The sequence below is a fragment of the Ruditapes philippinarum genome, unplaced genomic scaffold (assembly GCF_026571515.1).
Source record: "Ruditapes philippinarum isolate M1 unplaced genomic scaffold, ASM2657151v2 ctg4914_1_1_1_1, whole genome shotgun sequence".
Lineage (NCBI taxonomy): Eukaryota > Metazoa > Mollusca > Bivalvia > Venerida > Veneridae > Ruditapes > Ruditapes philippinarum.
The window spans coordinates 65,873-92,341 of NW_026859763.1; the positions used below are offsets into that span (position 1 = coordinate 65,873).

A 26,469-nucleotide genomic window follows, 5' to 3' on the forward strand; every position below is an offset into this window, starting at 1 on the left:
TCTATTATTGATAAAACATCAGGGGTTTATTACCGTTAAAACATCAAAAGTTTATTACTGATAAAGCATCAGGAGTTTCTGACTGATAAAACATCAGGAGTTTATTACTAATAAAACATCAGTAGCTTATTATTGTTAAAGCATCGGGAGTTTATTATTGATAAAATATCAATGGATTTTTACTTGTAAAACATCAGGAGTTTATTACTAATAAAACATCAGTAGCTTATTACTGTTAAAACATCAAGAGTTTATTATTGATAAAACATCAGAAGTTTATTACTGATTAAACATCAGTATTTTATTAATGCTTAAATATCAGGATTTTATTACAGATAAAATATCAGGATTTTATTACAGATAAGACATCAGGATTTTATTACAGATTAGATATCAGGAGATTATTCAGGAGTTTATTACTGATAAAACATCAGGAGTTCACTACTTACAAATCATATGGAATTTATTACTACTAAACATCAGTTATCTATAACTGATTAAACATCAGGGGTTTATTACTATTAAACATTAGGAGTTGATAACAGTAAAAACATCAGTAGTTTATTACAGATAAAACATCAGTAGTTACTAACTGTTAAAATATCAGTAGTTTATTACAGATAAAACATCAGGAGTTTATAACAGTTAAAATATCAGTAGTTTATTACAGATAAAATATCAGGAGTTAAATATTGACCAAACATCAGTAGTTTATTACTGATAAATTATCAGGAATTTATTACTAATATAAATCAGTGGTTTATAACTTTTAAAAAATCAGTAGCTTAATGTTGATAACATTACAGTGTGAATTATTATTAAACACTAGGAGTTTATTACTTATAAAACATAAGTTGTTTATTACTGTTAAAACATCAGAAGTTTATTACTGATGAACCATCATTAACTTATAACAATAAAAACATCTGGAGTTTATTATTGAGAAAACATCAATGGATTTTTACTTATAAAACATCAGGAGTTTATAACTGATAAAATATCAGTGGTTTATTACTGATAAATCATCAGGAATTTATTACTATCAGAACATAAACATTACGAGTGTATTACTGTTAAAACATCAGGAGTTTGATTTTGATAAAACATCAGAAGTTTGTAACTGATAAAACAACAGGAGATTATGACTGATAAAATATCAGTAGTTTATTACTGAAAAAACATCAGTAGTTGATAACTGTTAAAACAGGAGGAGTTTATTATTGATAAAACATCAGTCGTGTATTACTTATAAAAAATCCGGCGTTTATTTCTGATGAAACATTAGGAGTTTATTACTCATCAAACATCAAGAGATGATCACTGATAAAGCATCCGGAGTTTATTAATGACGAAACATCAGGAGTTTATTACTGATAAAACATCAGTCGTGTACTACTTATAAAAAATCCGGCGTTTATTTCTGATGAAACATTAGGAGTTTATTACTCATCAAACATCAAGAGATGATCACTGATAAAGCATCCGGAGTTTATTAATGACGAAACATCAGGAGTTTATTACTGATAAAACAGCAACAGTTTATTATCTATAAATCATCAGTAGTTAACTAGTATTGCTGATAAAACATCAGTTTCTGTAGTTTTACACTGACAAAACACCAGGAGTTTATTACTTATAGAAACATAAGGAGTTTAAAAATGGTAAAATGTCAGTAGTTTAGTACCTATAAGTTATCAGTAGTTTATAACTGATAAACACCAGGAGTTATGTGCTGATAAAACATCAGGAGTTTTTGCTGATAAATCATCAGGAGTTTATTACTGATAAACTTAGTTTTATTTTATGTTAATGCTTACCTTTAAACTCTATGTTTCGGTTATACAGGTACAAGTCACTTTCTGTATAATATAAACAAGGTTTCTGTCATAAAAAACTATATCTTTAAAAGTAAATTTGAGTAAATAACTTTTCTAATCATAATATATCTTTGGAAACTAGTATTTATGAGAATATCTTCAAAATTGGATATATTTCTAAGGATGTTAATTTTCCCAGTTATCCCATGAGCAACTTGTTTGACATATATAAGTCCTTTATTTGCTTTCAAACCTTTCGTCTGATAATAAATATGAAAAAATACATACATGCCTGAGGGATATAAAGATGAATACATAAGTGGACGTCTATTAAATTTTCAAAGCTAACATACAGTTTACACGGTATTGTTTCGAACTTGCTCCATGTATGTACTAGTACGTTAAATATAGTCTATCTATTATATATCTATTACTTATTATAAATATATTCCAGTCAACACATTAATTCTACAACAAACTGATATTACTCAGATTTTAAGGACACACGAATATTAATAATGGCGACTTACTTTTGGTCCACGGAACTGGTTTATAATGACAGATTTGAAAACTTTCTTCCAGTTCTTGCAGTACTCCCTGATCTAGGCCAATGAAAAACGTTTCGTTTACCATTTCCATTCCTTCCAAGTTAATGCAGGCTTTATTCTCAACCTACACGCATTGTAAAATAGCAATTATCGTTTTATTATAAAATAAAGCTTTTATCAAGAGCAAAGCTTATTACTAAATAAATAACATGCACATACTTATATATAATCTTAACTGTTTAACACGATTTATCACTTATTAGAAATTGTTCATAATGCAAAAATTTTGATATCAGATTCTTTAAAGATTAATATGCTTCAAATTTGATTTTCGAAAATACTGATAATTACTAGATCTATACACGTAACAGTATGATCTCCTTTTCAAATGTTAAATAAATATTTTTGAGTACATACAGGGAATTCATTTTATGTTATAAACTCTACACACTATACGTGAACACGTTTTGATTACATAGTGTCATTAAAACGCTGATAGTTTGTTTTTTTTTTTAAGAAAGAACAAAATTAGCTTGATCAGTGCATCTTCAAATCCCAAACATAGTTTGTGCATTCTCTTATCCAAATCAGACACATTCAGTAAGAATGTACTATATATCAACACATTTCTGCAATAAAAGCATTTTATCAAAATTTAGGCATAATATTTTGGACAAAAAAATAAAAATTCTACTTATTCATTACACTGAAACTTAGAAAATTACATTTCCCTACTATGAAAGTAGACAAAGCCTATAAAAGGGAAATTAAAATAAAAATATTCGTTCATTTCTTTTTATTTTCCATTTTTCTGTTCTCAAAAAAGTAATTTGGTATTTTATATGCCGCTTCCGCGTACTTGTCCCCAGCGCACTTCATCTTGGATGGGATCAATAATAGGGCAGGGAACTAAATTACGCTTCCGTTTTCAATCAGAATACCTTGGCTATTATTGTTATCATAAAAGTCGAAAACTTGCGATTGCTCTTTTATCGGAATTCTAGCCGTTTATCAATGCGTTACTGCGCCCAACATGAAATGATACTGAAAATTTCATATATAGAATTCTATATTTTTTATTATTATTTAAATTCCTTTTAGATATATACGTTTAGTCCATGGCCGGGCAAGCCAAAGCCCACTTCGCGGCCCGGCCTTTGACTTCCCCGTTTAATTCTATACATATCAATGGAATTTTCAGTGTCAGTTCTAGTCGGACACCCCATTTTAATGTAGCTCGATGATAATAAGCGGGATATTATGATAACGAGCGATCGCATCTTTTCGAATTTACAATAATTGTCGAGTGTTCCGAGTGAAAACGGAAGCAGTTCATGAAATACCGAATGACACCTTCAAAACGGAAACATTAATCGTGTTTTAACCGACTTCCCCTATATTAGGCTTTGCAAAATTTCATATTAAGTAAAATAAAGCAGAAATAAGGTCACATAATGCTTTTATAGTAGCATTATTATAGGTAGAGATAACTGTAGAAGATAGCAGCATAACGTTCATGGAAGCAGTATTAATCATTTGTGTTGGCCTGCAGAAGACCACAGACAACATAGAACAGCAATAAAGTATGGCTGAAAAAAATTACAACCTAGATTCATTGGAGCAGTATGGTGGCTGATTTGTGCCATTCGTGTTTTCCAAGCCAAGCGAAACGATAGAACGGCGGAGGGGGTGGGCGAAATATGATAAAAAAAGAAAGATTCGACAATCGGGGCGCGGAGCGAGATTTCAAAAATAAAACGGGGGGCATGGAGCGAAGTTTTATTTATCTAACTTTTCACTTGGCGGGGTCGCGGGGCCAAAACACGACTGGCACAAATCAGCCACCATAGAGCAGCCTTAATATGTATTGGAGTTGGCTGTATACAACCAAAGCCCGAAGGAATAAAAACATGCATACGATACCTTAATAAGGAGAAACTCATAATCTATAAATACGGTGTGATCAGATTTGGTTTGTATTTCGGTGTTGTTTTCATGTACGCACAAATCAATCTCAATTATGCCTGAAAAATATCACTAAATGATTGTTCTGATCGTAAATAGGATAAACTATAATGAAAGTTTTTATATAATAGGTTAGCAATGGCTATCTTCAGACATTGATTTGCATACTGTGAATTTACTATTTTGTATGAATGTGCGGCGAAGACTCTGAGTACCTTATTTGATGGGCTTGTCATAAGTAAGACATCAAGTCATCAACAATATAATTTGACTTTAATAATCTTTGCTGGTAAATGTAACTGCTTTTAAGAATAACATTTATAAATTTAGAGTTTTAATTTAAGCACATCTTTATTTTTACTTAATAAATTAATGGAAATTATTTGATAGCGAATGTTGATTATCAAAAGTTTTGGTTGACTTATATACAAATTTTGCAATTTAGTGATTAACACCCTTTTTATAACCTTTGTATTTGATTTTGCCTGGCATGTCCGCCAACTTATTACATTAGAATAGGAATTAGTACTTATTAATTTTGTCCAAGAGTTTTGAAGATTATAACCTATTAGTGCTACATAATAGAGTTGAAAAATGTTATGTTGTAATTACTAATTCACTTATTCGATTGTTATAGTTTATTTAAATGGAAAAAAAATGGAATTGCAGTAGGAAAACGTTAAACTAAAACATTTAGAGAGTAGATTTATTATCATGAATAACTTAAAAATGATATCTAAGGTAATTTGTATACAACATCTTTTAACATTTGTATTTAAAAAAAATATTTCTACTTTTTAAAATTAATATTAGTTAGATCAATACAACTTTACTAAAAAGCAGCTGAAATGGTTTAAAAAAAACAAATACATTTTTTTATTTAAAAAGTGGTTTAAAGTGAAGTTATAAACAATTACATAATATTTCAAAATATATTATTATGTTTATTAAAAAAATCATAATAATATACACATAAGAATCAATAAACATTATTTAATTTATCGAAACAATGTCAAATTAATTGGTAAATATAGTTTGGCAAATCGATGCACTTGATTTTTTTTTTCTCATCTAAATGCAAATATGTAAGATACAAAGGATAAACGGTTTCTAAACTTTATCATGTCCACTTGGGAAATTAAGATGAAAAGTTAAATATTCAAACAAAATAGAGACATAGAATAAATGTTATTTATACAGACTATGATCGAAATTCATCGGGAACATTTAGAATGACTGACGGACATATAAATGGCTAGCAATACATATTTGCGAAAGTTATTTACATCCGTTTAATCTGATGTTTTATTTTTTGAAAATACAATAACTCAGTTATGAAATCGGTTCAGTTTTATCGTCATCTTATGATCAAAATACATTGTAAAATTGAAAAGGGAAGTCTAATATTCCGACTCATAACAAAATAAGAAATAGGCAATTGCAACATTTGCGACCCTTTCCGTCAATCTTCAATTATGAATAATAGCCCGAGATGTTCCGATTGAAAAAAATGTGCTCCATTAAGGTCGAATTAAAGGCCTAAAATGTGGAATTCTAACATAGATATACTAGAATACAGCAAAACGGAAGAAATACGCGAATGCTAGTTAAGAAATAATATATCCCAAACTGTGATTTTATCGCTCAATAACATCACTGTTTGGAGTTCGGATGCGAGGAATTATATCACTAGGGCGTAGCCCGAGTGATATAATGATACGCATCCGAACGACAAACAGTGATGTTATCCAGCGATAAAATCACCGATTTGGATATATTATTTCGATTCTAACACGACATAAACAAAAAAATGCTGCCGTACCTGCTATTACGCAAAATTGCGCCTGGTTTGTTTCCGTACTAATAGGGTATGTAAGTCTCGTCATGTGACTTGCGAGATTTCACGATATTTTGCACTTCCGGGTACAAACAAATATCAACAACATTGCTTATCTATACTGGGTAATACTTGTATGCCGGTAGGAAAGTAAAACTTACATGGAAAAGCAAATGATATGTGGAAATTGGCAGAGTTTTTTGTTTTGTAACGAAATGCAAATGGTCTCATCTTGTGAACAAGTATCAATGAAAGACAACTTCGTATAATCTTCAGGTGGGTGTGTCATTTCAAATTCAGTTTATCCCAATAAATGTTGTAATATTTTCATTTCCATGTAAATCTAATAAAGTTGTTTTTTGATACAACATCATTCGCATCTGACACCAGACTGGTGGATTTGATTTTATCAATTTTCTATAGCGCTACCTGAGTATCTCTCAGAAGTATATAATGTTTAGAAATTTCGGACAGCGCATATTTCGGATAAACGTTTCAATATGATTATCAGTGTGTTTTAGTTGAATATATTTTCTTCCAACTGAAAATATTATTTATTTGTAATTATAATCTTTATAAAGCACAAACAGTCAAGCTGTATTTAACCAATTTAAATTGTCATAAAATTCAATGAAATATTTTGCTCCTGTAGATATTTAGACTGAGGAAAGTGGTGAGATGAAAGACGTCAACTGGTATCCTATGTAAATACACATGCATGTTCTGCTGTAAAATCGTTTTGGTAAGAAATATATACTTAAAGCTACTTAAACTACATTAATGAAAAATAAATATTATTGTATAACATATAATGTTCTCGTTTTTGTAAATAATTACAGTGTAGCTAAATAAACAAACAGTGTGGCATATGTAGTTAATTCATGTTAAATACTGTTTAAAGTATTTTTCTCAAGTAAGTGGGTCATATTTTTTAGTTAAATCATGTTCAGTAAATGGTTAAAAGAACTTAGTCACTATCACATTTTTTAAAGATCAGTTGTCAAAGCAAATCTACAAAAACTAGGACACCAAGAAGTGTTTCTTCCTTTTCAACATTATTTTCTATTCATGACAATATGAAAATGATTGAAATTTATAGCTGACCAATTATTATTGCTTTCAACTCATGATAAATTTTCTTTATATACAGGTATGTGATTTCATGGTTGGATCTTGAGTACTTGTCATGGCTCTTGATTTATTTTGGAGTGTTCACCATCAGATTAGAAATCAAATAGTGATACCACCAGGCATAGTTGAAAGGAAATGTCCATACACAGTCTTGGAGTACATAGTGGTAGAGACATGGCAGTCCATTACAGATTTTGACTGAATTATTCAATTAAAGCTTCTTAAAGCTCCATGTCTTGTGTAAACTGTCTGACTGAATGTTTGTATTCTAATAAAAACTAAGGTTGAAGACACTTCAAAGATATATGTCAGTGTAAAAATGTTAAACAAAATATCTGTCTTTGTAAGAAATAAATAACCTGTCTTTGTTATAAATAAATAACCTTTCATTTGTAACTTTGTATTAACTTAATTATTCAAAGATAATTTATCTTCTGCAAATGGCTGCCCAAAACAGTTTCAACCAGGCATCATGTAGTTTCAAAACAGTTAAGATAAATTTGTTATAAATAGACTTGTAAAGTAACAGGAATGGTAAAAAGATTAATGTTCAGCATTAAAATGTTTCTATCTTGATTGAGTTTCATTTCATATTATCACCATGATCACTGCAATTGTAAAAGTAATGTAATTTTTAACCATTATTTAAATATCATAAAAATCATATCAAAGAAAAACTTGTTTCTGAGGCAAGATGTGTAAAAATTCTTCCAGTTATAGCCTTTCACTGCTCTTAGAAAAGCCATGATTTGCATTGTACATGGCAGGTAGTAATACCAGAGTAAACAATATTAATGCAATCCATCTGTGTTGAGTATTCTGTAGCAAAACACTAGCTTGCTAGCCCTTGTAAGCCCAAGTCTCTCTCTTAATTGGAGAAGACTTGCAATTCTGCATTCCTTGAAGATTTTAGTATCAGAGGGGTAGTTATTACATACCATATAATTCTTTGGGTTTCAAATTACCTGTTTTATAATGTATTGAACCTGTTGACATTTGACCAAAAGTGAATTATCTATACAATACATGCAAAACTTAGGGTTTGCACTTGATACAAAACAATTACATCACTTATACATTAATATACCCATTGGAACTGTTTCAAAATTGTCAATGTTTCAAAAAAAAACAAAAAAAAAAACACCACACAATGCTTTTAACTTCTGTCCATGTACATATGTGTAAATGTAGTCATTGAAGAGCTGTCAAGAACTTTTCATCAATATTATTTAGATAGTGTCTGTTTCGATTTCAGGACAGACAAAATTCAAATGACATGCATAGTATTTAATATAGTCAATGCTTGCATATTCAAGCAATCTAGCCATTGTTGTTAGAGAATTAAAGTGCACAGTGACACTTATTTTGCAGATGAACTTTTATGATTAAGCACTGCTATAAATATATGCCAAATAGTAGAAACAAAAAACAGTTCATAAGTTTAATAAACTTTTATTTTTACACAATTTATAGTGCACTGCTTAGCATATATATCACACTGATTTTCCAGTGGAAGAAAAACTTCAGGAAAGCACTTGGAATTATTATTAGTTATTTGGACAATGTAACTTTACACTGTGAATGTCTACTGATACAAGAATAAGAATATTTCCTTTTACAAATGTAAAGACTTTGAAAATTAACATGAACAAATTATCATAGAGTTATAAATCATATTCTAATTGAAAAATGTTCAGCTTGATATCAAAGCTTTGAATGCAAATTTGTGAGCTTATCAATGATTACCTCACAATATTAGTAGTAGATGATATATAATATTTTTGCTAATCTTTACTTCATAGTCATTTAATGTCCATAATGTCATATGACTATACTGTGATTCCATGAAAAACCTTATCTCTGGTGTGTTATCAGCTTTGGTATATATAGAGTATCTAGTTATAATACTTAAAACTGCAATGAAATGTGGATATTTTACTCTGTTTCTATCATTGTGACATTAACATGTTAACAAGATCATAGTGTCAAACACCATAAAATCATACTCTTTATACATTAATATTTTTGTTCTGGATGTCATTGATCTTCTTCAGGAAAGTACATTTGACTATTCTCAGTGGCTTATATTAACTAATATTTCACTGTAACTTTGTGTTCTCTGATATCATTCTCAAATTATGGAACTGGAAGATGGTAGTTGCAATAAAGGTCTTCATGGACAAATCCTCCTTCATCTTTTCCCTTTTTATCTGCAGAATGAAAAATCAATAAATATGTTGTTAAAAGTGTAAGACACTAGAAATGATATTTACATTACATTTAATAAACTGGTCATGATTGACAGAAAAATTTCATATTTGAAGTAAATAAACATTAAAGATAAACAACAACACATAATATATAACAGTAAAAAATATTGATCTTCTTGAATGTGAAACATGACTATTTTTAATGTTTTATTTACTTATCAATTATCATGCAGTGAAATCCAAAAGTTATTAATATATTTTGATTATTGTTTATCTTTCCGATCTCAACTAAAAATTAATCAATTATTTTACATGTATTTACCTTTGATGTATAGATATTTCAGGATCATAGGCAGTGCAAACAGTTGATTAATGGTCCATATTGAACAACTGCATATTCTATACTTGTCATATACCTCCTTGTCTATACATCTGAAATGGTTTAACCAAATATTATAATTATTTTTTAATTCAATCATAATTTGATAGGTACCATATTAACATGTATATATAATTGAAAAAGGAACAAGAATAAAATGGAATGGAAAAAATATCCGAATTACTGTGCAATGTCCGAATTTTGTATAACTTTAATATAAACTAGAATTAAAGTGTTTCTCCATTGTTTATTTCAATAAGTTAAAATGGTTTGAATTAATTTCTCACATCAGTAGTTTTAAAACAATACTAAAAGCTAAACAACTAGAATTCACTACCTTAACAAAACATCCGAAACAATTGTCACTATCCGAAAATAAACTAGTTTTATTAAACTCTATAAATCCCTCGTTTTTCCGTCAGATAATTGACCTACCTGCATTTTTTGACCCGTGCTATCCATTCCTTCAAATCTGAAGAGGACCGAAACAAATTTAACTTCTATATCCCTCGAGTTCTTCGGGTTACCTATATGCGTAACGGTAAATAAGTCTGCCGATGTACCCGGAAGTGGTAAATCGAAAGTGAAAGTAAACGAGACTTACGGGCCCTATTGTCAGCGCGTCGGATTTTATAGTGGTTACGTCACATGTATAATGATTACGTCACATGTCTAAATATAGAGCGCCAAACAGTGACTCTATTGCATAATAACACACACTTTCGGTTCTTCTATGTTCAATAGGGAAAAATGCGGGTCGTGTTAGAATAAGAGATATACTCAGAATTAAATTGAATATCGATTTTTGTTGTGATTGTTTAGTCCGACATCAGTTATAACGATGAAACACCTTTCACCCTTTTTTGTCATTTTAGGTCATGGCTACTTTGAATAAACGGATAAGCGAATTATCTGAAAACTTGCACAAGAGTAACCAATCGAAAGAATTAATTTCCAATGTTCCAATTTTCATGTAAAAAAGTAACTCAATAAAGTCCAATTGTACGAAACGTAATTTAATGTAAACAAAACAACATGAATGAAATTTTTAAAAAAAGTAAAGTATTACAAAATTTGGAAGTTGAACACATAATGCAAGCATACTTCATGAATGTTTATTATGAAAAAAAGAGTCTTGCGTAATATTCATTTATTTAGATTTTTTCTGATGAACCCACAGGTGCTAGTTGCATTGATTTGACCTAAAATGTGTTTGACCTTGTTATTTATACAATAAAATATCAATATATTAAAAAAAAAAATTTTTTTTTTTCACTGTAAGTTAATATATTATTATTGACAAGGTATGCAACATTCAGGTACGAAAATTATGGGTACGCCGGTTATCTGTGTTAAAATTTTTCACCGGGCGGTAATATCGTCGGATTTTTGCATGGAATCAATGCACAATATATTTTTCTATTACAATTTACTATTTCCAGATCCCCAATTAACCGCTAGGTAATGTTATAAAGCCCGAAAGTAAGAAATCACCCATGTCCGAAAGATGAGACCGTCATGACATGTACATTGTAAGCTGGTATTTACGCTTGAAATACATCAACAAAGAGATCAAACGGGTCGAACACACATGCAAACAACTGGATTTTACATACTTTTAAATGGTTTTATCCTCCACGAGTGGCACTAAGTCCTATGTGCCCGTATTTTAAGAAATATTCTACATGTATAAGGTAATTCCTAAATCGGAAGTGTTCTCCGCAACACGTGCTTGGTTCCCTGTTCCGCTCTTTTTCAATGTATGTGAAACGGAAGCCAGAGAATACTTCCGGTGGGAATTACCTTCTAAAAATATCGTCTACATGTAGGATATTTCTTTAAATACAGGCTCATAGGACTAAGTTCGACTCGTGGAGGAAAAGACCAGTATGTAAAATCCAGTTGTTTGCATGTGAGTTCGACCCGTTTGATCTCTTTGTTGATGTATTTCAAGCGTAAATACCAGCTTACAATGTACATGTCATGACGGTCTCATCTTTCGGACCTGGGTGATTTCTTACTTTCGGGCTTTATAACATTAACTAGCGGTTAATTGGGGATCTGTAAATAGAAAATTGTAATAGAAAAATATATTGTACATTGATTCCATGCAAAAATCCGACGATATTACCGCCCGGTGAAAAAATTTTAACACAGATAACCGGCGTACCCATAATTTTCGTACCTGAATGTTGCATACCTTGTCAATAATAATATAACAGTGAAAAAAAATTTTAATTTTTTTTTTTTAATATATTGATATTTTATTGTATAAATAACAAGGTCAAACACATTTTAGGTCAAATCAATGCAACTAGCACCTGTGGATGAACCACGATAAAACTAAGTACAATATTCGAACACGCACACATTGGCAGACTGCCAAGCTTTACTCGGATCAATTGCCATTCGATAAATAACTACATAAAACTTATGATAACCGTATATATAAAGATTCGCTTACGTACTTACTTGCGTTTGGAGTTTTAAGGACAGTGACATTTGGAAGAATCCCACTCTTGGTCCAAGACATGATTTTTGGGACTGTGATTGACTGTTTCTTGCTGTAAAAACCTGTGAATAGATAGGACAATATAAATACCTGAAATAGTAACACAAATTTATTGGTATGTAAAACAATCGTTTAATGAAAGCATGGAAGAAGTGAAATTAACGACGTTTTACTAAAGGGCACATTTTGCCCCAGGAATCCATATTAGTTCTATTGAAATGTCAAACATGTGTTTTGAATACTGTTTAAAATGGATTTAGAGCATATAAGATGTCTAAAAACTGCAGAAATAGCACTAGTTGTGCAGTGATAGGCCATAAAGGCAGCAAAATGTAAATACATTATAATTTGACTTCCATACAAAATATAAATTCACTTAAATTATATCAACTGCCAACTGTGAAAAAGAGGCAAAACCAGTGTTAGTTTATTAACAATTCACAATGGACTTAAACATAAGAACAAAATACTTAAAACAAAATGTTTATATTGTTTGCTGACTGTCAAACAATTTAGAAACGGGTTAATAGAAAAACAAAATGATAATTTTGAAAGATCAGTACCTTGTGGGCATCTCCCTGATGCCACAATAGCGTAGTTACCATCCGGCCAGTTATCTGTTTCAGTATTCGGGCTACTTTCATCTCCATCCTTAACACATAAGTTCAGCTTGAATGAAAATCTATTAAAAGGCCCTAGCAAGTTGCTACACGTTTCTGGCCAGCTGTCCTCTGTTATATCGTAAAACCATTTTGCCGTTTTATTTTCAATATCACCTACGTTGTTATTTTCTGAAACTTGTTTGCAACCAGGTTTGGCCATCGGTACCGAGGTTACGATTTTGACTGTATTCTGCCAAACAAGATATATGTAACCGGTTTTCCAGCCTTGATTTATTGACTCAGGACAGCCGGTTGTTGGCATCAACATAGCATATGGCCCAGGAGGCAAATTGCTTTCAGCATGCGTTTCGTCTGACATTAAAATAAGAAGTATCAAACACGAATAGTTTTTATATCTTAAATACAAGTTATGCCTCAGAAATGAATCAACTTTTCTTTCTGATAAAAAGGAAACTACAAGCATGATAATTTTTTTATATTGAAGTAAGAACATGTAATGAAAATAATAGCGCTGAATGTGATATCATTTGTCACACAAAAAGCAAAATATACACAAAATGTCACAAAAAATGTCACTTTTTTTACTTCCATATGAAATACTAAAACAACATGATTACAAGTATGACTCGCCAAAACATCAAAAAAAGAAAATACACAAAATAATAAAAAATGTCAAAATTAATTCACTTTTGTTTGTTTGTTTGTTTGGGTTTTACGTCACATCGACACAGTATATGTCATATCGCGACATTCCAGCTTTACTGGTGGAGGGAGACCTCAGGTGTCTCTCCTTGCATTATTTCAGGCACTGACGGGCACCTTAGTAGAACGACCGACGTTCCGTAAGCTAGCTGGGTAGCTTCCTCACATAAACGAATCCAAAGTTTCTTTCGGGATTCGAACCCACAGCGGTGAGGGGCAAGTGGTTACTTGTCTTTTAAGTATATAGTTAGTACTGAAAGAAGTGATGCCTATATAATTATTTTTTTTGATGTTTTACTTAAGAAATAATATAATATCCCAAAGGGTGATTTTATCGCTAAACAAAATCACTGTTTTGAGTTCAGATGCACGGAATTATATCACGAGGGGATAGCCTGAGTAATATGATGGTTGTGCATCCGAACGAAAGAAAATTTTCTTCTTTTTTTTTAAATAATCCTGTTGATATCAACCTGTAAGCATGATGATTCCTTGCAAAACGGGTCCACGTAAGATTAAATAAAATATGTAAATTTGAAAAAAGACACGCATTATAAGTACAGGCAAATTTTCATATATTTTTCAGATTTATTTCAGTTAGACTTAAAATGTGTATGTACTGTACCTTTTACAATAGCGGTGTGTTCTGTACTGTTCCAACATAACTTTATAAACACCACTGTATTCACTAGATACATCAAACATAGTAAAAATGTAAGATTTAACATTCATGTTTCTTTAAAACAGTGAAAAAGAACGGACGACTTCCTTGTTGTGAAAAATGAGTGCGTACCGTTCCGCTCTGTACCGGCTATAAACAACACTGTACTCAAATGTTCACAAAAAAGTAATCTGTTTATGAATAAAAAACATACTTGAATAGGTGAAAAATCTGCATATACCGTACTCGAAAAGTCACGTGGCATGGCCATATACATGCTTTTGATAGCTAAATGTCCTTCGTGATTGTAAAAATAATAAAAAAATAATGCTAAGCTATCAGTAGCTAGTTGTATTTCTTCAGCAATACACATTCAAATTTATTCTTTACACTTATCACAGAACCGCATATTGCGGCGCATAAATTCGAATCCGTACTGGCTTTACATTTTGTTTATGATACCCTTAAATTTGACCAATCAATTTTAAAACTAACAGATTGTTTTCATTTAATAATAGAGGCCATACACTTAGTTAATACTAAAACAATATCGAGATGTAGGAGAATTTTTTTTTAAAATACACGATTGAAAATATGCGCCGCAATCTACGGTCCCGTTCCCGAGTTCCTATGACAAAAATATCAAAATAAACAAAAACGGAATCCCTAAAGAACGCTAAAAGCAGCAAAATATAAATTGTGTACCAATATGACCACCCTAAAAGGTAATATAAAAACTGAACAATTAACAACATAGGTTAGTTACATGTCTCAAAGGACACCAAAACAAGTTTAAACAAAATTTACCATACGGTTCACGAGTAATGGACACTTTTCCGAATCAAAGGGGCTGTTTTCAGCCTTAATCTAAATTGTTTAGATGTATACTGGTTGATTTTGTCAAATTTTGAATAATTTGAGCGTGTAGTTTTAATTTCATTAGGCTTTGAAAATATAAGGTACCAAATTCATAATTGAATCTAGCATTATTTAGCCAATATATACATATGTTAATTACTAATTGCATAATAAAAAGCGATCTGAATGATACCTAAATAATGTTAAAAGAAATAAAGAAAGAGTAACGTTGACCTTACTTGGGTTGGAACCCATGACCCTCAGTTTTAATTCAGTTGGCAGTATTTGTTGTTTATTTCAGTACTCTTAAAAGGGGAGATAAAATGTTAAATGAATAAAATTTATAAGACAGAACATAGTTTTGAGGAATATCTTGATTACTTCCTATAAATCTTGCTATTTATATGTGAAAGTTTAGAACTATGAATCATAATTTTCCTGTAGAGAAAGATCGATATTTTAATATTGAACGTGCTTATAGAATCTGTAACTTATGTAAAAAACATTGTCTTGGAGACGAATTTCATTATCTTTTTGAATGCAGTGATCTACTGATAAAAAGAAATATATTCAAAGATACTTAGAAATCATAAAAATTAAAATAAACTTATTAAACTTGCTTCACTTTGTAAGCTTTTATTACAAAGTATTAAATAAAAACTCAGTCTCCAAAGTTAGACAACATATTACAATATAGATGTTTTTACTCAGGGAATCTGTACATATGTTTCACATTGTTCGATAAGTGTTTGTATGTACTTGTGCACCTTTCATCATGCTTTTGTTTATCTTTTATATATTCTTTGTAGTTAAAATCACATGCATGCAATATGCCATGATTAAATAAATAAACTTAACTAAACTAAACACAGTGATGACCTCCCTTGGCGGATTGTAATCGCTGCCTTTACAGATGTCACATGATAATGAAATACGCATGACGTAACGTCGAAATTCAAATGTAAATATCAACCGTTACATAGAAAATTGGGGCGCCTGTGGCCGAGTGGTTAAGGTTGTTGACTTGAAACCATTTGCCCCTCACTGCTGTGGGTTCGAATCCCAACATAAACATTGGATTCTTTCATGTGAGGAAGATGTCCACCTAGCTTACGGAACGTCGGTGGTTCTACTGAAATAATGCACGGAACGGCATCTGAGGTCTTCCTCCATCAGTAAAGCTGGAACGTCGCCATATGACCAATATTGTGTCGGTTTGACGTAAAACCCAATTTAACAAACAAACAAATAAACATAGTCAATCTAACGTCATTTTCGCCATCTTTTTTATTTTTGACAAAAAAATATACAAAATAATGAAAAATAAATACAAAAGCTAATAAATAGTTTTAACAAACTATTGTTAAAAATAAAATCCATGTGTGGTAGCAGATATTTCTGTACTGATGAGGGGAGTTCACTGCATATGAGATTGTATGTGTCCACGTACGCAAAGGCGTTACGGTAAGCAGTATTCAACATTACTCGTATCAATGGTGAAAATATAACAAACATCTGGGGATTTGTTCATATAACGGTGAATATGAAACCTCCAATGTTACACTTTCGCATCATTCCACGAAAATATTTGTGGTTGCATAAAGTAAAAGAATGAGTGTGTCCTAAACAAGATCACGGTGGAGGGAACAAAATAAAGAAAAAATGTTGAAAAGGAATAAGATGATATGAAGCCGGACATATATATATATATAATGCAAGCAACATTTTAAGGTTCACAATATATCAAATTAGTAAAAACATTAAATCGCCCTATAAAAAAGATCAACAAGAAAAAAAATACCAGAATATTTTAGGATCGAAAATGCATCATCTCTGGTGAAGGGTCAATTTTTATAGCCTCCAAACGCTAATGTGATCAGAATACAATAGATACAAGTAAATCATTACCTGGAAGCATGTCGAACTTGTTTGAAGTCATACCGCCGCCATAAACATTGTCCCATATAAATTGTGTATATTTAAAATCGTTTATAGTTGTTATCCCTGAGACGCTTACTGAAAAAAATAAACAGCAAGGAAATTCAAAACAGAACATAAGAACTTCATCTCGCACCACATGATGATATGGGATCCAATCAAATCATAATCTACCAATCAAGTTACAATTTGTATCCCTTCATAAAGCTTATAATGATATCTAAGGATATTCTGATAGAAAATGGGGATCTTGATTTTTGTGTATTTTGATGGTGTTAAGTGAAAAAAGTTAGTCTGATGAATAAATAAATCTATACATAGCTTTTTGTAGAGTTCTCCTGCTTAACTTCTAGGATAATAATGTTCTGTGAAAATATATTCCATTTAATAAATCAAACGAAAAAATATGTAAACATTTTTTTCTTAATATATTTTACTTATAAGCGTGAAAAGTTACACAGAACATTTGCAAAGAAATAGGTTCTGGTAAAATATGCGATTTTAGATTACTAGTATATTATTTTCGCGATATTCATACCTGTCATTGTAACTGTATGGCCATAAATACTTTTATTATTATATTCTTATAAATGTTATATTGAGACATATATATTCTTTTCTGGCTATAAAAAAAATTGCACTACGGTAAAAATTCTTTCCTTATTTTCAGAGGTGTCTTACCGGACTAAATTTAATTTCTTCTAAATTTAGGCAAAACACAAAATTTAAGGGGAAGTCTTTTAAAATATAGTGCGACAAAAAATGTATAAAAAACAGAAAACAGAAAAAAAAATCTATAAATACAAGATTTATTTTCATTTTGTGACATATAACCATGAGGGAATTTATAATCAGATACATATATCATGCGATAAATTAGTTTATTGTTTAATCATATTAAAACTAGAATTCAATTCCTATCTTAGTTGGTCTTAATTGCTTGGTATAATGACTTTTGTAATCTACGCTTTACATCGTAATTGTCACGATTGAAGTGAATTAAAAAACGTACTGAAGTTATGATAAAAAACCCAACTGAATTCTGAAAATATACGGTGTCATTAGGTTTTTGGTGGATATAGCCAGAGGTTTTTATATTATTCTACTGATATGGGGAAATTACTTAAATATTCATTTAATCGTCTCTTTTGATCTGTTTGAAATATGTATCATGGAATGCAAAAACTGGGATTTCTTTCTATTAATTTTCTAAATCTATGAAATATCACGAATTCTCTTTTATAAATAAGATAAGTAATTTGCAAGTAGAATAGTCCTTTACCCATACAATATGGTGCTATATCAGTCAAATATATTTCATATTTGTAAAAACTAAATATGAAAGTAAACGGAGTCAAAACTCATATTTATTATAAGGGACTTCTTTCACCATTTTGTTTTAAAAATCTGTTAAATAAAAAACAATTTTGTTTGAATTTGGTTTTGAAAACTATCTAGAATGATAGAAAATGGTCTAACTAAGAAAATAAATCCGAACACCAATATCTTTAATTCAGTTATTAACGCTGTAATGACGTTTAAAGAATATGTTTACATGACGTCACAGTGTAGCGTCAAACATCGCGTTAAAACAAGGTCGATATATTACTGCGCGCTGTACAATTGCAGTTGCAAATCAATCAAGGGGATTCGTAACCATTTTTCTTTGATAATGAAATTAAATAAAAAGGTTATTTTTTCGTTTTTCATGACATATGATATATATTTTACTCAACATGATAATATTTCAGAAAATATTTGGAATTTTATCATGTTTCGTAAAAATGGAATATAAAATGTGCCATATTCGGTTGGCTCGACTTTTTCTATGCCCACCAAAACGTATTTGTCTCTTACCAAAATTGCGCATAAAAATGAAAATACGAACGTGTACGTCACATGTCGATTTTGTACTTAAATAAGTTCCTTTTACGCAATATCGATTATCAAAAAAAAAAAGAAAGAAAAAAAAGAAAAAGAAATAACCTCATGATGAAATCGTAAATACCACAACCGTCATCATCATCATATCATCAACATCATTATCATTATCATCACATGTGTATAATTAACAAATATTCACCGAATTTTCGAAAAATGTATGATAAACAAATATTTTATCGCGTGTTTTAAAAGTATATAATAAACAAATATTTCACCAAATAAGCAGGTATTTTGTAAGTATCGTACTTCAATATCCCTGTTAACAAGAACATAATATATTCGTCTTGCACTAAATTATGTTTTTTTTATTTCACTTCTAGCTGATTGACCTAAAAATGATTCCAATGCCCTAATTAAATAAATCTACAAGCTATTAGTTTAAACATGTTTATGCAGGATTGCGATACATGTTCTTTCATTTTGGAGTCTGGAACTAACCAGTACTGGTATCAAATGAGGAAACAAAGTCGTGACCAGAGTTGGGGCTCGAACCCACAGTTCTGAGATTGAGAGGCAAACATCTTAGTCATTGAGTTACAACTACCTCTTATTATTTTACATGTATCATCCATACTTTGTGATTCATCAGGACAAAAAAATCACATCTTGCTCGATCTTTATATCTTACATACCATGCAAAAAGCAAACATAGGGTGCATGTTAAAGTCTGTCAAACAATTTGCTTGGAACAACTTCAACGCATTCACTCGTCATTTCGAAAATAACAATGATGTTTTAAGCATAGCATATCGTTAAAGAAGCAAGTTATAAATGAGAAGTGAACAGAACGCAATTCATAGTACCTCCTGTCGTGTGCACCACTGTAAAATTATACATCTGGTTTGCAGCGTGAAGACAATGATTTATGAAAATGTTCAAAACTCGTTTTTTTTTCGTGATTAAAAAAGTTTTGACTTTACTTTCATCTAAGTCACCGCGTAAAATACTGTAAAACATTTATTTTTCGCGAGAACCTTATTTCGCGAATTTGAGGAAAAATGCCCAAAATAATTATTTCGCGTCAACATGAATTCGCGTCTTCCCGAAAAATGTGAAACCGGAAACCCGATGTGATTCGGATAATTTCTGTCCTGTCCGTTCAATAACTTTGCGTCGTTTATTGTGCGACGATGCATTTATATCCATATCGATTTTTCTGATAGCTTGCTAATCTTCTTGTTAAGTGAAACCTTCTGTCTAAAAATATGTCAACAAAGTTTGATAATTATTAGATATGTGTTCACTGTGTTTGTCATGTATTGTCCCTGATTATACTCCGTGCCTCTAGCATTGTTACTAATAATGCAAAGTGTTAAAGTTTCACTGATTAGCCATTCAAAGGCAAGCAGACGAAAATCAATTAAACGGTACTATAATTTGCCTAACCTGTAGTAAACAATTATGTTTACCCTCCGGCTTAAACTATGTACAATACATAGAAATAATACAAACAACTCGCAGGTGCTAAAGCATTTGTACCAAATACCAAAACAGTTATTCTGAAACACTTGAATAGCTACGTGATGTAACTAGAACTGGCTTCGATACTTTCCCGCAGATATAAATTCATGTGTACGCATTTTCGGATAGTGTTCATTTTCGGACAAGTGTATAGACAAAGTGAAATATTCGCGAGAAATATGAATTCGCGTCTTAGAAAACTCGCGAATACTAGCGAAAATAAATTTCTCGCGAATAATAAGTGTTTTACAGTAATAAGAGGATATTTTTTTCGTTAGAGTGAACTATGTAATATATTTTCACGAAACATGATAAAATGTCACATATTTTCCACGAGCCGGCACGGCGAGTGAAAATATATGACATTTTATCATGTTGAGTGAAAAAATATACCATATTTCACGAAAAACGAAAAAAATAACCTTTTTATTAAATTTCAATATCAAAGAAAAATGGTTACGAACCCCGCTGCTTTCTACGCAACTGCAATTGTACAGCGCGCAGTAATATACTATTAATTAATGCGTCTTGCCTTGCACGCGGCATTTGGCGCTACATTGTGACGTCACGTAAACAAATCTTTTTAACGTCTTTACAGCGTTCATGACTGAATTTAAGATATTGGTGTCCGGATTAATTTTCTTAGTTCATCCATTTTCTATCATTCTAGATAGTTTTCAAAAAGTTGTTTTGTATTTATCAGAAAATGGCCAAAGAAGTCCCTTAAAATAATTATGAGTTTTGACTCCGCCAACTTTCATATTTATATTTCATTTATTTTAAAAAATATGAAATATATTTGACTGATAAAGCACCATATTTCATTGGTAAAATTAAATAATTAATTTTAAATAGTGGTATATCGTCATTTGTAAAGTACATGTAAAATTTCATAACCCCAAACTAAAGTATTTATGGAGCATCACTAACGATTCCGGGACGCACAGGTGCACGAACACGGGCACAGGCGCAGGGACAAGTAAAATGTTTAATCTCCACCCACCCCCTCCCCCCGTCAGAGTTTGGGCATGAAAAGTCGATATGTTATCTTCAATCAATACATATTAATGTCCAAAATATTAAGCAGATATTTTCGGCAAAGCCAGTCACTTTGTATTGACACAGTGTCATCTTACTGCAAGGCGGCGTGGATTTTGACAACTATGATACTGATTTACGATGACGAAGGTGATGTATCATTGATGATAATGGTAATGATGTTGATATTTTGTTGTGTTTTTTTGTTTTTGTGTGTGTGTGTGTGTGTTTGTTTTTTGTTTTTTTTGTTTTTTTGTTGATGATGAAGTATTATTAACGTTGATGAACGTAGATTAACACAGGGACAAAAATGTTAGTTTACAGAACAGAACTGTGTAAATGTGACATATACGGTCAGGCATTTACTTCCAAATTGCAGAAACGTATATGGCACATAAACACAGCTGTGATTAATTCGGCCGAATTTGTCTCACATGTGTGACATTTACGTTCCGTGACATATACGGTCCGACAATGCAGCACATCAAAGAAGGAGCAAAATGATTAGAACACTCACAGGTAATGTACATAATGAGCCGTGACAATTGTTCTCTATTGTAGTTGAATATCCGAAGCAGTAATCATTTTTTCTTCATGTTCTTTGTATGTGCTCGTTGTTTAATAATTAAGTTGCATATTTTTTACGTATAACATTATGCATAAATTCACAAAGAAATGCCATGTCTGAAATTCTGAAATGTTTGTATGTTGCGACAAAGATTGAAAGGTCTGGTCGAAGAAAAATAAATCGGATAATAAGTAAAAATGAAATGATTTGTATTCTTAAAATAAATTCAAGACAAAGACAGGGGTAACCAAAATATGTCAGATGCACCAATAATATGTCCATTTAGATATCGGTCCGAATTGCTTAAAGTTCGAATGATTTTGAGGACCAATTGTTTTGTAAAAAAATATGTGTGTAACATCAAATAATAGTAATGAAAAAAATGTTAAATATCACAAATTCTTAGTAACGTATTGTTTACTTATTTATAAAACATTAAAATAATTAAACAAAAGATTGCCTGGAGTTTATTGCAAATAATTGTGATACATTTTAAAACAAACTTGCTTTTTCACTCAGTTAATCTGTTTTATAACTTAAGTGTTAATTATTTTCATGAATAACCATACGTTTGCCTGTTTTGAATTGTACCAGTAGTGCAAGAAAATCACCGCTGCGTATCTTAGTCATAGCAATGACGGGAACCAAATTCGGACAGTGAAAAAGGGGTATCATACCCCTTTTTCCCTGTACGTCCGAATTTGGTTCCCGTCATTAGAATATAGACTGGCTCAATGACACGTTATTAATTAGGTATATGAAATAAGATAATGATAATGATGACAGATTTGATATTCAATTATTGCACTATTACTTCAGTTAAACTTTTATTTTGATTCCTTAAAGCTCAGTGACATGTTCATCAGAAAAGCTATTTTTTATTAGAAAATGAGTGTTATTTTGATTAAACATAACAAAAATTCACAAAAGCAAAATAAAGTTTTCCTCATTGCTGAATATATACCAGCCGCCGCGGTGACTATTGAATTGAAAATTGCAGAATCGGTTTAATTGAGTATATTCTTGATCTTAAGGCAATGTGAAAATACACCATTTCTTACTACCTAACCCTGGAATTAACTCATCAACACTAAAGTGTTGGGTTCAATGGTCCCAGAGGACAGGAAAATATAACGATACTAAAGTGAAGTACGGATTTTTTTTCTTGAATCTAAATTATACATCTGTTCAGTAATGGACAGCAGAACAATGTTTCAAAGCGACTACTCATTGTGCATGGTATACTGTACCTAACATTCGAATTGAAATGCATAATTTAACCTTTTATGGCACATTATTCCTCAGAAACGAAGAAAATTTATATCTTTAGAAAGTCAAACACGAGTACGAGGGATGTCCGGAAAGTTCATATACTTCTTCATTTTTTATTTTATAACAATACATACGTTGTACAAATTTTGTTAGCAAAAATATACATATCTAACGAACACATCAATTAAAATTACTGAACTGTGACTTACACATACTATTAAGCACTATTAAGTGTTGAGAATTGAGTACCGCTCAAGCCGGTGCTAGGGGGCGTGAGAGATGTTGCACTTATTCATTATCTCTCATGTACAGACTCAATCAAACCGAGTCTGCAATTCTTATGTTATTTTGTTGTGATTAATGCTTCCGAGTGATCACTTTATTTCCAGAATTATTTACATTTGTATTTTAACGGTAATTACATACAACATAAATACATCATCATGGAGCACTTTGACAACGTCAACGGCGTCAAATTAATAACTTCATGTTTACCTGCTATTTAATTTCTGCCGATTTCAAAAGCCATGGTACCTGTCAGGCGTATACTTAATACATGTTATGTTGCTTTTACTTTATGATATTCATATTTAAAATTGTTATTTAAAAACAAAAATGTCACTGGTTCCTATACAGTACAAGAGATGTCTGTCTTTTTCAAAGTTGTTGTAACGCAATATACGATATTTCGGCAATGCTACCTTTGGTCGTCTGGAGCGCTTCTGATACGATATACTGTCATTGCCGCTTCTTAATTTTGTTTGACATTTAAACACAAGTTGCCTTTAACATTTTTTGGTTGGTTTTGTTTTTAAAGTAAAGATTAAAATTTCAGTTGGTACCATATTATAAATTAGCGTTGCGATTAAGTTAAATATCATTAAGTTGCTCCGTCCTTGAATTTGATGTCATTTTTGCAACACAAAATGTATGCACCTTCATTGCCTATAATCGTAGTTATTTGCGTATGACGTCATAATATTCACTAAACAGCATGTAATAGTATCTCATGAAGTCACCAAATTATAACGAGAGTTTGCGCTAAAATTACAACTTTTAGCAATTTATTATTCGAGTAGCTAACGTCATGAAATCAAAGTGCTCCGTGATTCGATGATCATGTTGCCATGGTGATTGGCGCTTTGCGAATAGATCTTTTATCATGTTTTTTAATTAAGAAATATGTAGCAGATAAAAACTTTAGCAAAATGTTCAACCATCATATTGATATGACTGCTTATAATAATCTACGAACTTTCCGGACAGCCCTCGTATTACAATATTTAGATAATTTTATTAAAGGATGTTAGATAATAATACTAATAATAATAATAATAATAATAATAATAATAATAATATCTTTATTTAAAGAAGGTTACACATTAAGAACATACAATAACAATCATATATATCTTATTTCCAATGTGGCCTTCTGAAATAGAAAACAACAACAACAACAACAACAGGATATGCATAGGTAGAAAAATGAATGTATAATATGTAATTTTTCGAATAATACAACTCATATACTTTCGACAGACACTCAACAATTTGTTTAAACATATACGTATATTGCATCATTCGTTCGTTCATATATTTATTCATTCATTCAATCACTCATTCATTCACTCATATGAATATCAAGATATGCTTTGTATTTTTCTTTAAAACATTTAAGGTTATTAACATTACGAATATTTAAAGGTATATTGTTCCAAATGTTCATGCCATAATAAGAAAATGTGTCTTTAATATAATTTGTTTTAGGTCTTGTCCATAATACAATATCTTTTCGTGACCTAGATCTTAAGTTATATATTTTGTTGTCGGATAAAGTCATCAGTTCTGTCATATAAGTCGGTGCCATGTTATTTAAAGTTTTAAAAACAAGCACCGCCGTGTGGTATTTACATCTGTCAAGGAACGGTAACCAATTAAGAGTTTCGAATAGATTTATTGACGGAGATCTTTGAGGTTGCTGTAAAATGATTTTAGCAATTCGTTTTTGTAACTTACAAACATTATTTATGTAGTTTGTGTTTCCTTTACCCCATATAATACAACAATAGTCCATAATGGGCAATATATATGCATTGTAAAACAATAATTTCATATCGAAGTGCAAAAAATACGATATTTTTTTCAATAAGGCAATTTTCCCCGTTAAGTTTTTTTACAAACATTGTCAAATTGCAAAGTGCCATTTTAAGTTGTTATCTATGCAAATACCCAAGACTTTTTGATCAGTTACATTTTCAAGAGCTATTTCATTTATCTTAAGAATTAATTTTCTCATAATATTTACTTTTTGTCTTGTTCCTATTACCATACATTTTGATTTATCTGGATTTAAGGCCATATTATTTATTTTGCACCATTTGTCAATGTTATTTAAATGATCTTGAAGTTTTATTTCTACTTTTGATATATTTTCTCCGGACTCATAAAGAGTAGAATCATCTGCGTATAAATCAATTTTTTATATCATTACCTATGAAAGCTATGTCATTTATGTATATTAGAAATAAGGTCCTAATATTGAGCCTTGTGGAACACCGGAAATTATTTTCATTGGCTGAGATTGAATATTACCTATCTTAACCAGTTGTATTCTGTTAGAAAGATATGACTTAAAAAAACTTAATGGCATTTTCAGAAAAATGATAAAGTTTAAGTTTATGCAAAAGTATTTCATGGTCAACCAAATCAAAGGCTTTCTTTAAGTCTAAGAATACAGTCCCGATAATTTTACCACTGTCAACATCTTTTAACCAAGTATCTATTAAACTAATGAGTGTAGTATTACATAAATGAATTTTACGAAATCCTGATTGTTTATTATGAATTATGTCCGTTTTTTCAAAGAATGAGTGTATTTGTTTGGCAATATGGCGCTCAAATATTTTGGATATAGTTGACAAAATTGATATCGGTCGATGGTTGTTTGCTTCATTCTTATCCCCCGGTTTAAAAATAGTTATAACTCGAGCTTTTTTTAAATCATC

General features: G+C 30.8%; 2 long non-coding RNA genes across 2 annotated transcripts; one reads left to right on the top strand and one right to left on the bottom strand.

Annotated features, from left to right (window-relative positions):
- The first annotated feature begins 6,196 nt into the window (after window positions 1-6,196).
- LOC132757851 (uncharacterized) lies at window positions 6,197-7,671 on the top strand. The gene is made up of 3 exons (XR_009629507.1): window positions 6,197-6,443; window positions 6,820-6,909; window positions 7,318-7,671. It is a non-coding gene; the product is annotated as an uncharacterized LOC132757851 (long non-coding RNA).
- A 1,063-nt stretch (window positions 7,672-8,734) lies between these two features.
- Window positions 8,735-10,503, bottom strand: LOC132757850 (uncharacterized). The gene is made up of 3 exons (XR_009629506.1): window positions 10,323-10,503; window positions 9,831-9,940; window positions 8,735-9,508 (listed from the first exon to the last, which is right to left on the bottom strand). It is a non-coding gene; the product is annotated as an uncharacterized LOC132757850 (long non-coding RNA).
- Between the last annotated feature and the right edge of the window lie 15,966 nt (window positions 10,504-26,469).